The sequence below is a fragment of the Tachysurus vachellii genome, chromosome 11 (genome assembly GCF_030014155.1).
Source record: "Tachysurus vachellii isolate PV-2020 chromosome 11, HZAU_Pvac_v1, whole genome shotgun sequence".
NCBI classification, from domain to species: Eukaryota; Metazoa; Chordata; class Actinopteri; order Siluriformes; family Bagridae; genus Tachysurus; species Tachysurus vachellii.
Genome location: NC_083470.1, coordinates 25,809,659 through 25,825,121, shown reverse-complemented (window position 1 = coordinate 25,825,121; position 15,463 = coordinate 25,809,659).

Here is a 15,463-nt window from a genome sequence, read left to right as displayed (position 1 = left end):
CTCTCTGTGCACACTGGACAAGTGAGCATGTAGAGCGAGTGAGAGTGGTTGGCATCTTGACAACTAAGTGGAACCTTTTTCTGGTTAAATATCTCGTAATAATTCACTCACTCACTCTCACTCATCTTCTACCGCTTATCCGAACTACCTCGGGTCACGGGGAGCCTGTGCCTATCTCAGGCGTCATCGGGCATCAAGGCAGGATACACCCTGGACGGAGTGCCAACCCATCACAGGGCACACACACACACTCTCATTCACTCACGCAATCACACACTATGGACTGGGGGAGGAAACCGGAGTACCCCGAGGAAACCCCCGAGGCACGGGGAGAACATGCAAACTCTACACACACAAGGCGGAGGCGGGACTCGATCCCCCAATGGTGGCTTAAGTGTTTAAGGCACTGGGTTGTTGATTGTAATGATAGGGTTCGAGCCCTTTCATGCTCCAGGGGTGCTGTATCAGAGCTGCCCCTGTGTGATGACCCCAACCTCCTCAGTTGGGCTATGCAAAGAAAAGTATACCACTGTGCTAACTGTGATAATAAAGTCTAAAACAATAATAAAGTTGAAATCACACCTTTGAAGCCGATTCACTTTCACAAAAAGTTTGTGCACCCCACACCATCATACCCATTGAACATCTAGTTCCAGATTTCTTCACCTCCCTTAGCTGTTATAAACTTCTCTCCTCAGAAGAATTTCCCAATCTAGATGTCAGAGCGCGGCTGCGGGATTTATTCACTGATGTCAGGACCTTAAGAAGGTTCCAGTTCCAGTTCATCCCAAAGGTATTCATCGGGGTTGAGTCAGAGTCAGGGCTCTGTACAGGATGCTCAATCTCTTCACTCGCACCTTCGCCTCCACATCTCATCATCATGGAGGTCCTTTGTGCATTGTCATGCTGGAACAGTGTTTTAGTTGTAAAACCACAGCGTGCAAAGACATCCTGTAATTTAACTGCGTGCTTCCTCTTTGTGGTAACAGTTTGGTGAAGTAATGAATGTGTGTGTGTGTGTGTTGCTCAGCATCACACACACATTTACTCTTAAGCTTTAGTTTCTGCATCTAATAGAAAGCCAGACCTTTTTTTATTTAAATAAATAAACAACGGTTTCGTTTTCAGGTTCTGAGATGAAACGAGAAAACATTTCATTAGAAAGAATGTGGAAAATTCAGCCGCTTGAAGTAATGCCAGATAATAAATCAAACACACACACACACACACCTACTCAGAAATGCCAGACGTTTTATAAGCGTTAATGTTTCACTGTCTGTTTCCGTAGCTTAGTCCAACAACCCTTAGTTCATCACTGATAAACCTGGAACAGTAAACAACGCTTGTTACTGATTGGCTCTGTTATCTGTGATATTTGGTGTTTGCTGAAAAGAACAACTACAAAATAAAGGAAAGAGTAAATTAGGTTAAAAAGAAAAGAAAACTTTGTCTCATTTTTACGTATGAACGTTTAAACGTGTCTAATATTAAGTATGCTTAAGAATCAGAAGATCTTATTGACTGAATATAGACTGAACGCACTACACGCTACACACTGAAGCTATGATCTGTGTACTCGAGTGTGTAGTGTATGAACATTAGAAAGTCATATCGTCTCAGGAAGTAGAACAGGAAGTAGAACAGCTCATGGGACATTTTGTGTCTGTGAGTCTGATCTAAAGTGAGTCTGATCTAAAGTGAGTCTGATCTAAAGTGAGTCTGATCTAAAGTGAATCTGTGTTTTAGACGTGTGTTTGTTCCTCTGTTGATAATCTCACACTGAATTTTAGTGTTGAAGAGAAATCTGAGCTGCTCTTTAGATGAACAAACACTCGGAGCTTCTCAGAGAGCAGAAATAGGTTTGATATCAACATTTACTCTGAACATACAAACATCTGTGTGGAGAAAAAAAGAACAGCTTTTGTTTTTCTGGATCTTTTTTATGAATCTATCACCAATAGTGATGAAACTTTACAAATTCTTAAAGTCCTGAGTGTCTGAGTGTCATATGAGCTTCATATTAACACCACTGTGGAGTGAGACATGAGGAAGACGTTCATCATCATCATCACGGACAGGAAACAAACAGGAGGAAAGTAAGTTTTTTGGGCTCTGGGGAAAAGGGTTAAGAACCATGACACGATAAAGCATTAATTATAAGGAAGAAGTGAAAACACAGAGCCACACGAGCAACATGTACAATCCCATGATCACAAACGTGATCTCATGACTTCTGTCCGTTCCTCTGTATAAACTGACCAGTTTTGATCTTAATTATTGGCATATTGATGATGCCGGGATTCAAACTTGCAACCTTCCGAGCTGGTTGTTTTTCACTGCTAGAGAATAAAACCATAAATTAAAAAAAAAAAAAAAAAAAAAATTTTGTACGACTTCTCTAGCTGGTATGTGGTCTGATGCACTTCGTTATCAGATATAAAGATTTAATATCAAAACGCCTGATAGTTTCAATTTAATTTATTATAATTAAATAATTTAATTTAAATTATTCAATTTAAATTATTTGTATAACGCTTTTAACTATTCGCATTGTCTCAAAGCAGCTTTACAGAAGTATAAAAACTTCTAAAAATTTAAAATAATAAAAATTAGAATAAGAATAAAAACAAAAAAAAATGATCAATACATACATTTAAAGTTTAAAATGAATTTAATAACAATCATTTAAATTTAAAAATAATCTCTAACATCTATCGAGCAAGCCGGAGGTGCCGGAGGTCATGAGGAAGAAACCAAAAAGTAATTTAATTCAGTGTTAAATACAGTGTGTTCCTTGTTCTACCCACATGCCATAAAATCCTGTTTGAATGCAGCTTGTCTAAGTGATACTGTGGGATTTGGTCCTGATGTCTATTTTTAGGATTTGCTGTCGTTGGCACCTGCACATGCCTCCATTTGTTTAGTTTGAACTTGCAAGAAAAGCAAGAATGTGTAAAATTACCCAAAAGGCATTTTCCTGTGGCCAAGAATGCGTATTTGTTGTGAAAGAGTCTGAAATCATAGCATTCATCATTCACGCAGATGCATGCCTGCGATACCGGTGGCAAAAATAGACAACAGGCCAGTTTCGTTGATTAAATACCTTTCTATTTTAATAACAGGAGAGATATAGTACAAAGAGAATGTAATGTTGTAACACACAGCTAGTTTATGGGCAGCGAAGGGGGCGTGGCCTGACGGATCGCCAATCGAATCGTGGATTTCGATTGTTTTCTGCATCCAGGCTTTTAAATGTTCATTAATACTTTATAATGGAGTTCTTTCCAATTTTTAACTCCATTCAAATCTGATCCTGTCTTCATTATTGTTTGGCAGGAATTCAAGGATTTGTTTAGTTTGAACTTGCACAAAAATCAAGAAGAAGAAGAAACCTGAGAGGAATGTGGAGAAATTCAGATTTCACAGACAACATCAACATCTAGAGATAGACAAGTGTTCGAATTAAAGGTGGGGTCTCCGATTTTTGAGGAACGCTTCAGAAAACTGAGTCGGGCCGAATAATAAAAAAATTAAAACAAAAATCAAAACAAACGTGTAGCCAATGAGCAGAAAGGGGCGGGGCTTGTCAATATGGGCGGAGAGAGTGTTCAGTGCGCATGTGTGACATTAGCAGAAAGCGGTTTTAACATTGACATGGAGGATAAAAACAAAGAAAGAAAGAGAAGAAAGACTTACGATAAGGTAAGAAGTAGGACGTGTTAATATAGGATCAGCTTTCCAGCGCTGGAGAGAACTGAAGGAGCAGGAAGTTGGTCACATATTCACAGATTGGAGTTTCCTGAGTCAATAACTCCTGAGCTAAACACTGTTACTACACAAATAACACCTCTTTTCTATCGTAGTAATGTAGAGACGCAGCTACAACCGTGTTTTGTGTAGTAACAGTGTTTAGCTCAGGAGTTATTGACTCGGGAAACTCCAATCTGTGAATATGTGACCAACTTTACTTAAGACGCCGAGTCGCTTTTTTCCTTCTCTATAGGTGAGTAACGTTGGTTTTGTTTTGTTACACAGAACTAATATATGTCTTTGTCCTTTACATGATTATGCTTGTGTGTCATTTTTGCTTGTTTGTTTATCTACAATCGTATTGTTCTTCCCTTCAGCTATGATAAAGACACATTTCTTTCCATTAGTTGCCTGGGTTACGTATGTATGTGTGGGCGGAGCTATCGATACAGGGGTGAGACCCGTTTGGGTTAGGGGCGTGTTTGTTTTGGTGATTTTATATGTCAACATTGGCTTTCAAACAACTGAGACCCCACCTTTAACGTGTGTGTTGTGAGAGATCTTGTCTGTGTTGTACTGCTTTCTTTCTATAGCTCGTTTAGCCGATTTCAGATGGGTGGAATTTGTGGGGGGTTTTTTCTGTTATTTGTATGTTTGAATGTTCGTATTCACTTTAATATTAAAACAGAACATTAAAACAGAGTGCTGCTGAAAACATCTCCTCTACTCCTCCACTCCCCGAAGTCAAACACAAAGAGGATGTGGATATGGAGGAGTTTCATCCAACGATCCCATCTGGGAACCATGACCACAGGAAAACCTGCAATTTATACTTTCCCACATTTCTCTACGTCTTTCTCTTCCTATACAATTAGATTTTATTTTAATCTTAAGCTCATTTTTTTCAAACCCACCAATCCCTTGTTCAGACGATCTCGACCCAACCGGGAACTGCAGTGCATGATGGGAAGAGTTGTGGAGATGAAGAGCTCTGTGGTTGAGCACATCATGTACTATACAATTGTATAGTAACTATTTATCTCTAACGATCGTACCTGAGGTGACGGTGACGAGGAAAAACTCTTGAGAGGAACCAGAATCAGAAGAGAACCTCATCCTCATCTGGATGGTAATCATTTAATCAGACTATCGTGCAGCTCTGATCCGATACGACGTCATATACAACTGATATTGTGATGAGTCAGCTGAGGAGGCAGGAAGGAAGGAGGCCGGACGTTTCACTGAATCATGCAGTGGAGAATTGAACAGCTGTGGATATTAAGATTTCACAATTTCACAGTCTATTAATCTCCCACAGCGCTACAGCAATAAAAAGCCACTCAGAGGTTTTTATTAGACGGTAAACACTGAACAGGGCTCGGTGGTGACAGTGTTCCTGTCAGTCCAGACAGAAAAAACACAGCGATCCGCACTTTAGTGGGATGTGATACTGTACCAAACCCCACCCCCGCAACCCCAATTTTTTTCATTGGTTGTTGCGTTAAATTTACATTTACAGCATTTAGCAGACACTCTTATCCAGAGTGACTTACATTTTTCTTTCAGTTTATATACCTGAGCAATTGAGGGTTAAGGGCCCTGCAGTGGCAACTTGGTGGACCTGGGATTCGAACCAATGACCTTCAGATCAGTAGTCGAATGCCTTAACCACTGAGCTACCACATCCCAGATAGTGCTATTAGAGACTAAGAACTTCAGGTGAGACGCGCTTGATTCCTGCCCGGTTCCATAGACACAGCGGTGCAGACTGATACATTTTGGGTGCTGCGGCTTATTAAGTATATGATAAATAGTCAAAAAGTTTTTCTGCATGAGAAATACAATGTGTGGCGGGAGAACGTGAGAAAAGACCCAAATGTGTGACTGTCACTCTCAATGCGTGACTGTCACTCTCAATGTGTGACTGTCACTCTCAATGCGTGACTGTCACTCTCAATGCGTGACTGTCACTCTCAATGCGTGACTGTCACTCTCAATGCGTGACTGTCACTCTCAATGCGTGACTGTCACTCTCAATGCGAAAAATTAAATAACAGTGCTTTTAATATGGATTCACAAGGACTTGGGAATAAGATTTCTGTGTCTAAATCAATCCGCACAGTCAGGTGAGGTTATGTAGGAAAGTGAGGAAGTGAGGAAGTGGCATGTGGGCAGGATGTAGAATAGATACCACAGCATGTAATAACAGTGCTCTACATCCTGTCTCAATTCCCAAAGTGCCTACAGCACGACGGCCCGAAACTCGACATCGCGTCCGGGACGAGCAGGAAGGGGCGGAGCCTGTAACACTGGAGCTTTACATCCACACCACAGAGCACTGAGATCAGATTCTGTCTGTCCTGAATCTCTCCCACATCAACACTCTTTAATATCAGCATTTATATTGAAGGTCAGATCGCAGTGGCTGGGTCGCAGTGAGTCGACCAACACGTTCAAGCGATCAGTCGAAATAGACATCAACTTTATTTATTCATTCATTCATTCATTCATTCATTTTCTACCGCTTATCCGAACTACCTCAGGTCACGGGGAGCCTGTGCCTATCTCAGGCATCATCGGGCATCAAGGCAGGATACACCCTGGACGGAGTGCCAACCCATCACAGAGATGCCAATCAACCTACCATGCATGTCTTTGGACCGGGGGAGGAAACCGGAGTACCCGGAGGAAACCCCCGAGGCACGGGGAGAACATGCAAACTCCACATACACAAGGTGGAGGCGGGAATCGAACCCCAACCCTGGAGGTGTGAGGTGAACGTGCTAACCACTAAGCCACCGTGACCCCTCTTTATTTATTTATTTATTTATTTATTTATTTAAATCCAAGTCGAATATAGTCAGATACACTTAGTGTTTCCTCTGATAAGATGTCAATAACCAGATAAAAGATTATTCTCCTGTCTGAAGTAAAGCTTGAAATAAATAAACTTATCTAAAAGTTGATTAATGATACGTTATTTTATCCGTAATAAAGTAAAACGACTAAAATGACTTATTTCAGATATTTGAACTTGCTAAGACTTACATTATGTTGTTTTTTTATTTATTTATTTATTTTTTATATCTATATCATTTTCTTATTTTCTGGCCGTTGAAAACACTAGACTATGAATTTTTAAAGAAATTACTTACTAAATCAATCAATAAATAAATAAATAAATAAATAAATCACAGCCTGGCCTTTTGATTGGAGTGTAATTACCAGCTCTTAACCAGTAGGTTCCTGTTTCAGTAGAGCAAAGATCTAGGACAGGAAACGTCTCCAGCTTCTAGACAGGTTAGTCTGGATACCTGTTTCCTCCAGGAAGCTAATGGTTTTAGGTATTTCCAGTTCCAGTATCGACTCTCAGAGATCACATATAATGATATATAACATTCTTAACATACACACGTACAGAAATTACACAAGATCAGCGACTGGAGCTACACATCAGGGCTGATGTTCATAAAGATCTCAGAGAGCTTCTAATGTAGCTTAAACATCTCTAACTGTGAATCTTATCTTCAGAGTGAGAGAGAGTGAGAGAGAGAGAGAGAGAGAGAGTGGGAGAGAGAGAGAGAAAGAAAGAGAGAGAGAGAAAGAAAGAGAGAGAGAAAGAAAGAGAGAAAGAGAGCAAGAGAGAGAGAGCGAGAGAGAAAGCGAGAGAGTGAGAGAGGGAGAGATATGAAAGATAGAGAGAGAAAGAGAGAGAGATAGAGAGAGAGAGAGAGAGAGAGAGAGAGAGAGAGAGAGAGAGAGAGAGAGAGAGAGAAAGCAAGAGAGAGATAGAGAAAGAAAGAAATAGAGGGAGAGAGCAAGAGAGAGAGAGAGCGATATGAAAGAGAGAGAGAGAGAGAGAGAGAGAGAGAAAGAGAGATGAAAGAGAGAGAGACAGAGAGAGTGAGAGAGAAAGAAAGACAGAGAGAGAGAGAGAGAGAGAGAGAGATGAAAGAGAGAGAGACAGAGAGAGAGAGAGAGATGAAAGAGAGAGAGAGAGAGAAAGAGAGATGAAAGAGAGAGAGACAGAGAGAGTGAGAGGGAAAGAAAGACAGAGAGAGAGAGTGTGAGAGAGAGAGACTTTTTTTGACTTTTTACATCCTTTATTTGCACAAGTCACGTAAAATAACAACAATCAGAGTGACTCAATAAATAAATAAATAAATAAATAAATAAATAAATAAATAAATAAATAAGAGTATTAAAATAACTCATATAAATTAGGTAAACTGATAATAATCATCATCATTAGCGTAGCTCTGGTGCAAAGCTTAGTTTCTCTCTGTGAACAGAAAGGACAGTTTTTTCTTATTTAAAACCTTAACACAGGCTCCTGTAGAGCAGCTTCCTCGACACGGTCCCAATGTCCATCTCCGCCTCGCCCTGGCACTCCAGGAGGGGGCCTTCACACCCGTCAAGGTCAGGAGCAATGTTCAGCTGGGGAAAGGGTTCATCATCTGCAGGACCAGCCTCTGTATACTGATACTCCCTCAGCTGAACATGCTCCTCAGATGAGAGAGAGAGAGAGAGAGAGAGAGAGAGAGAGGGAGAGAGAGAGAGAGAGAGAGAGAGAGAGAGAGAATCACAGCGTGGCCTTCTCCTGGGCAAAGCTCATTTTTATCAAGAAGTCTAACAGGATGAAAGGAGAAATATTGATGCAGCTCAGAACGTTCAACATGGAGTAAAGTTTAAAAGTTATAGATTTTTTTTAAACCTGGACTGTTATTTATGCTGCAATGACACGAATCTGTAGTTGAATAATTTTTTTTTGTTAGTTATGATTGTAATCAGGTTATGGACAGTATGTATAAAATGTAAAGTATGTGTAAAGTGCAGACAGGGACTCCATCAAGACTAGCGATGACATCATAACTAAACGGCTAGAGCCAGAAGGTGACACAGACATGAGAGCTTCCTGGGATGTAAAGTGTCTCACAACTCCACAGTCTGTAAACCTTGTCAGGGTGGTAAAGAGACAACATCCAGACATCTCAGTTCACCAAACACTCCATGCTCGTGAACCCTCCAGATCTGCTCCTTAACCTCTCTCTCACACACTCATTTTCTACCGCTTATCCGAACTACCTCGGGTCACGGGGAGCCTGTGCCTATCTCAGGTGTCATCGGGCATCAAGGCAGGATACACCCTGGACGGAGTGCCAACCCATCACAGGGCACACACACACACACACTCTCATTCACTCACGCACTCACACACTACGGACAATTTTCCAGAGATGCCAATCAACCTACCATGCATGTCTTTGGACCGGGGGAGGAAACCGGAGTACCCGGAGGAAACCCCCGAGGCACGGGGAGAACATGCAAACTCTACACACACAAGGCGGAGGCGGGAATCGAACCCCCAACAATGGAGGTGTGAGGCGAACGTGCTAACCACTAAGCCACCATGACCCCCCGGCTCCTTAACTTAAAAAAGCTATTTACAAAACAAGTAAACAATTTTTTTTATTGCAGGTTTTGGATTTCTGACACATTTCACCACATCATTTGTGGTGTATCAGTTTAGTTTCTATGTTTCTTGTCTAGCGATAAAAGCTCTCTATGACCTTGATGTTTAGTGTGAACTCCAGTTGTAGCATTCCAATCTGTCTCAGATTTAGAGCAGAGCATTTTTTTTGCTGTGCTGTTATTGACCCGTCTGTGACCCGTCTGTGACCCGTCTGTGTCCGTATCCTGATACGTCTTGGCACTGCAGCTGAAAAACGTCTTCTGTGTTTTTTTCTCTTCACAACACAAGAGTCTCAGATTAGCAGCGTTTCATGTTTAGCGCACAGGAGACAAAATACATGTAAACACCAAACAGAATCACAGGAATTATTGTTCTTATGATTTTATTCTTATTCTTATAATTATAACAGATTCTAACAGACACACAGCTTATCTGTCACGTCACATATTTCGGTGCGAGACTAAACACCCTCATGACAAGATTTTTAGAGAAGGTTGTGGGAAAGTTGTCTATTTTTTTATTTGGCCTAAGAAATGCTGCTCTGCAGTTCGCTATCTTCAGCGATATGTAGCAACATGCCTGACTAATACCGACTAAATGAGTCATTGTGCTACTAGCAGTTAAGCTTTTGAAGGAATTATATAGTAGATTAACCTGTAATTAACCTAACCCTAACCCTAACCCTAACCCTAACCCTATTAATGCTACTACTAGAAGATATGATATACAGTGTCAAAGTGACAAAGTGACGTGACATACGGCTAAGTATGGTGACCCATACTCAGAATTCGTTCTCTGCATTTAACCCATCCAAAGTGCACACACACACAGCAGTGAACACACACACACACCGTGAACACACACCCGGAGCAGTGGGCAGCCGTTTATGCTGCGGCGTCCGTGTGAGCAGTTGTGGGGGGTTCGGTGCCTTGCTCAAGGGCACCTCAGTCGTGGCCGGCCCGAGACTCGAACCCACAACCTTAGGGTTAGGAGTCAAACTCTCTAACCATTAGGCCACGACTTGAAATTAGGCTTGAAAGTTTGTGAACCCACCAGAAATTTCTATATTTCTGCATAAATTTGAGCCAAAACATTGGATTTTCACACAAGTTCCAAAAGCAGACAAAGTGAACACAAACAGATCAGACAAATCTATTATACTTGGTGATTTTTTTTTTATTCAAGTAAATGTTCCAATATTATAAATCTGTGAGAGACAAAATTATGTGAACCTTAAATATGTAGTGTTAATGTGTAGTGTTAATGTGTAGTGTTAGTGTGTAGTGTTAATGTGTAGTGTTATTGTGTAGTGTTAATGTGTAGTGTTAGTGTGTAGTGTTATTGTGTAGTGTTAATGTGTACTGTTATTGTGTAGTGTTAATGTGTAGTGTTAGTGTGTAGTGTTATTGTGTAGTGTTAATGTGCAGTGTTAGTGTGTAGTGTTAATGTGTATTGTTATTGTGTAGTGTTAGTGTGTAGTGTTAATGTGTAGTGTTAATGTGTAGTGTTAGTGTGTAGTGTTAATGTGTAGTGTTATTGTGTAGTGTTAATGTGTACTGTTATTGTGTAGTGTTAGTGTGTAGTGTTAATGTGTACTGTTATTGTGTAGTGTTAGTGTGTAGTGTTAGTGTGTAGTGTTATTGTGTAGTGTTAATGTGTAATGTTAGTGTGTTTTGTTAGTGTGTATTGTGAAGTGTTAGTGTGTAGTGTTATTGTGTAGTGTGTAGTGTATGTGCGTATTGTATAGTGTTAGTGTGTATTGTTTATTGTTATTTTGTAGTGTTAGTTTTTCAATTCTGTTTTTGTTGTTGTTGTTTTTATAATATCTGATGGGCGGTGGTTCGTCTGAATAAGAACAATAGAGCTCCGCCTTCTATTTGTACTGTACACAGAAACCCGTCTGTGCAAAGCTTGTTTCCATCCAGTTTCGAGACAAATCTGGAGACATGAAAGTTCTGCAATGCTGAAAAGATTCGCAGGGAAAATCCCTCACCTGTAGACTGCCGAGTGAGAGAGGACGAAACTGTGAACGATAAAGAGACAAGAAGAAGAAACTCGGACCTGCTTTTATCTAAGGAGGAAAATCTGAACCAGATTCATGTTCTGTTGTGTATATGTTCAGCATTGAATGTTAATAAAGATCTAATGTCAAATCTTCTGAAGCTAATCGATCTGATGTTAATCAGACCAGCTGAGTCGAACGAGCACATTGAACTACTCCTCACTCTCTCTCACTCATCTTCTACCGCTTATCCGAACTACCTCGGGTCACGGGGAGCCTGTGCCTATCTCAGGCGTCATCGGGCATCAAGGCAGGATACACCCTGGACGGAGTGCCAACCCATCGCAGGGCACACACACACTCTCATTCACTCACACACTACGGACAATTTTCCAGAGATGCCAATCAACCTACCATGCATGTCTTTGGACCGGGGGAGGAAACCGGAGTACCCGGAGGAAACCCCTGAGGCACGGGGAGAACATGCAAACTCCACACACACAAGGTGGAGGCGGGAATCGAACCCCCAACCCTGGAGGTGTGAGGCGAACGTGCTAACCACTAAGCCACCGTGCCCCCCCCACATTAAACATCTCATCAAGCACACAGCCTTGAGTTTCAAACCTCAGTGCCTACATCCATGTTTCACAAGCTACACAAAACCTATTCAACACAAACAATGTGTCCTTCTGGTCACGTTAAAGCTTCACCGTTAATTCCGAGTCCTGATTTATTTTAGATCAGACTCACAGACACAACATCAGACGCTTCTTTATACCGAATGAAAACTTCCTATTGGTCAGTTTCTGGTTCCTCTTCCAGAGTACTGAGATAAAGCTGCTGGTGATGATGGCCTTTATGAACCGTGTGGAGATACAGAAGATAAATGTAGATTGTACTTAGGACTTAGAAGCCTTACGATGGCATTGGACTGCAGTTCATATGAACAGCTCTGTAATCAGTCTGCATCAGAAAACAGCAGAAATATTGCTACATCCAGGACGAAATAAATATTTATTTTAAATACAGAAACGTTTTTAGGCCTGTGCGAATTTGTGTAATTTTAAAAAACACAATGAAGTGAGACGTGACGAGGCTGAACAGGGGCACAACAAATAAGGGGAAATTCCATTTGGCTTCTGGGAAAGTTTAACATGAAGTCGGCCATGAAGCTGATGGCTTTCTGCGCACATACAGAATTTACTGACAGTATTTGTCTGTTATGGACACCTTCCAATACCAAAACTTGATCTTATTCTGTTTGTAAGAGCTGAAGGAGCTGATGTGTTTGAAGATGGATTAAACAGAATGTTTAGATGTGTGGTGTGGTTTTGTGTCAAAGGCTTGTGTGTCAGAGGCTCTAGGGATTTTCCTATACAGCATGATGCAAGAGTAAGAATGCAGTAGGACTGGATGTGGATGTGCTGATGACATAATAACACCTCTTCCAAGTAAACACAGTATGTATTTATGTGGGGTTCACCTCATGGATAGTTGTTTTTCAGTGGTTTTAATCTAATGATCAAACTTCTGATGAAATAACACCATAGTAGCTCACTGTCCGCTTTAACAGGACCGAGCAGTTATCGACGTTGAAGCAGTACGATGGATGAAATCATGCAGTTGTAGGTCAAGAGCTTCAGGTAACATTTATTCATTCATTCATTCATTCATCTTCTACCGCTTATCCGAACTACCTCGGGTCACGGGGCGCCTGTGCCTATCTCCGGCGTCATCGGGCATCAAGGCAGGATACACCCTGGACGGAGTGCCAACCCATCACAGGGCACACACACACACTCTCATTCACTCACACACACACACACTACAGACAATTTTTTCAGAGATGGCAATAAACCTACCATGCATGTCTTTGGTAAGGGGGAGGAAACCGGAGTACCCAGAGGAAACCCCCGAGGCACGGGGAGAACATGCAAACTCCACACACACAAGGCGGAGGCGGGAATCGAACCCCCAACCCTGGAGGTGTGAGGCGTACGTGCTAACCACTAAGCCACCGTGCCCCCCCCACGCTTAACTATTGTTTATACACAATAGTTCTGTGGGCGGAAATACGCCTTGTTGATAAGAGAGTTCAGATGAAAATGTACAGATTTGTCAGAGGCGACCGGAAGTCCATATCAGGAATACGTCTCAGAGTTAAGTGAGATTTAGCTTCTGGAGTCCACTTTCGGTTAAGCTTACCACTTTAAGCTGAAGAGTTGCAGCTTGCCTACTTCGAGGTCTGACATATTGTTCATTCTGAGAACGAGCACAGACTCACTTTAACTGGACAGATTGAGGAAAATATCGCCAGGACTTTCTCCAGCCTTTATCTGTACAGTGGCTTATCATTACATCTAACAAAACTTTCCCTACATCAACAACCACCCACGCTGTTAATCACTTATTATTCATATTGGATTATTCGTCCGCCCTCGCAGTTCCTTAACTGTTAGGCGAAATGAATACACACATTCCACACTCGAGCAGTCAGATTCCAGCATTCGATCAGAAGTGTTTCTGGGCTTGATTTGCATCACTGTTGAGTCTCCTTAATGAAATGTACCTACACACACACACACACACACACACACACACACACACGCGCATGGTGTGGTTAGTGTCAGATGGCTGGCAGCCTGACAACCTGTGGGTGAAAGTAGTTACTAAAATCATACAGGAAGTAGTAAACGAGTGTTTAAAAACAAGGTCTGTCTCGCTGTGTAAAATAGATTTCAGATTTCATGATAAACTGGAGTTGTCCATGTGGCTAATGGCATTTTTGAGATTATACCTTTTAAAGAAGTTTCACAGGAGTGGTGCTATAATTATAGGCGTTTGTTTTGATATAGCCGACAATACCTGAATTAATACTTACTTAAACAGAAAGTAATGATTACACAGGCTAATGAAGAGCTAAGCTTAACTATGACATGAGTCTGACATGAGTCTGAATTCAAACTAAAGCCAACACGCTCTAATTAATTCATTCATTCATTCATTCATTTATTTTCTACCGCTTATCCGAACTACCTCGGGTCACTGGGAGCCTGTGCCTATCTCAGGCGTCATCGGGCGTCAAGGCAGGATACACCCTGGACGGAGTGCCAACCCATCGCAGGGCACACACACACTCTCATTCACTCACACACACACACTACAGACAATTTTTTCAGAGATGGCAATAAACCTACCATGCATGTCTTTGGTAAGGGGGAGGAAACCGGAGTACCCAGAGGAAACCCCCGAGGCACGGGGAGAACATGCAAACTCCACACACACAAGGCGGAGGCGGGAATCGAACCCCCAACCCTGGAGGTGTGAGGCGTACGTGCTAACCACTAAGCCACCGTGCCCGCCTCTAATTAATTAATTAATTAATTAAATGTTACTGCAGTCATTTCACCCATGTGGGTAAAGGAGCAGAACCCTGCGTCCTAGTGCCCCAGTGTTCCACCCAGAGCATGTATCAGTACCAGAGCTTGACTGCAAGAGAATTGGATGCTGAGTGATGCAAAACATGTTGAGATGAAATGATTGGTGTTTTATTACTGCGTCTTTCTACGTTCAATGAGGGAGATCGGTGGAAATCATGAAAGTAACCCAGCACCATCTATCCAGTGATGTTTGTATACGCAGCTGAATACGGCAAATAATTGTATATAAACTTGAAACAACACAGGAAAAGAAAACAAAAGGGAACAAAATGATCATCCCACAGACCGCACTTCATCCCGTGGGATTAGTTTTTTACACTTAATCATTACTAGATCACATGCTCGACCTCAACTTACCTAAAACCTCTCTGAAGAATTCACGCCTCTGACACATCCAAACAAACCCTAGTTAGTGAGCACTTCTCCTTTGCCGAGCACTTCTCCACCTCACAGGTGTGACATATCGCGATGCTGATTAGACAGCATTATTACTGCACATGTGTGCCTTAGGCTGGCCACAATAAAAGGCCTGTGCAGTTTTTATCACACAGCACAAAGCCACACATGTCACAAGTTTTGAGGGAGTGTTTAATTGGCATGCTGACTGCAGGAATGTCCGTCAGAGCTGTTGCCTGTGAACTGAATGTCCATTTCTCTACCATGAGCCGTCTCCAAAGGTGTTTCAGAGAATTTGGCAGTACATCAAGAAGATGATGGATGAGGACCTCCACATCCATCATCTTCACCTCCAAGATCGTCTGAGATCAGCCACCCGGACAGCTGCTGCAACAATAGGTT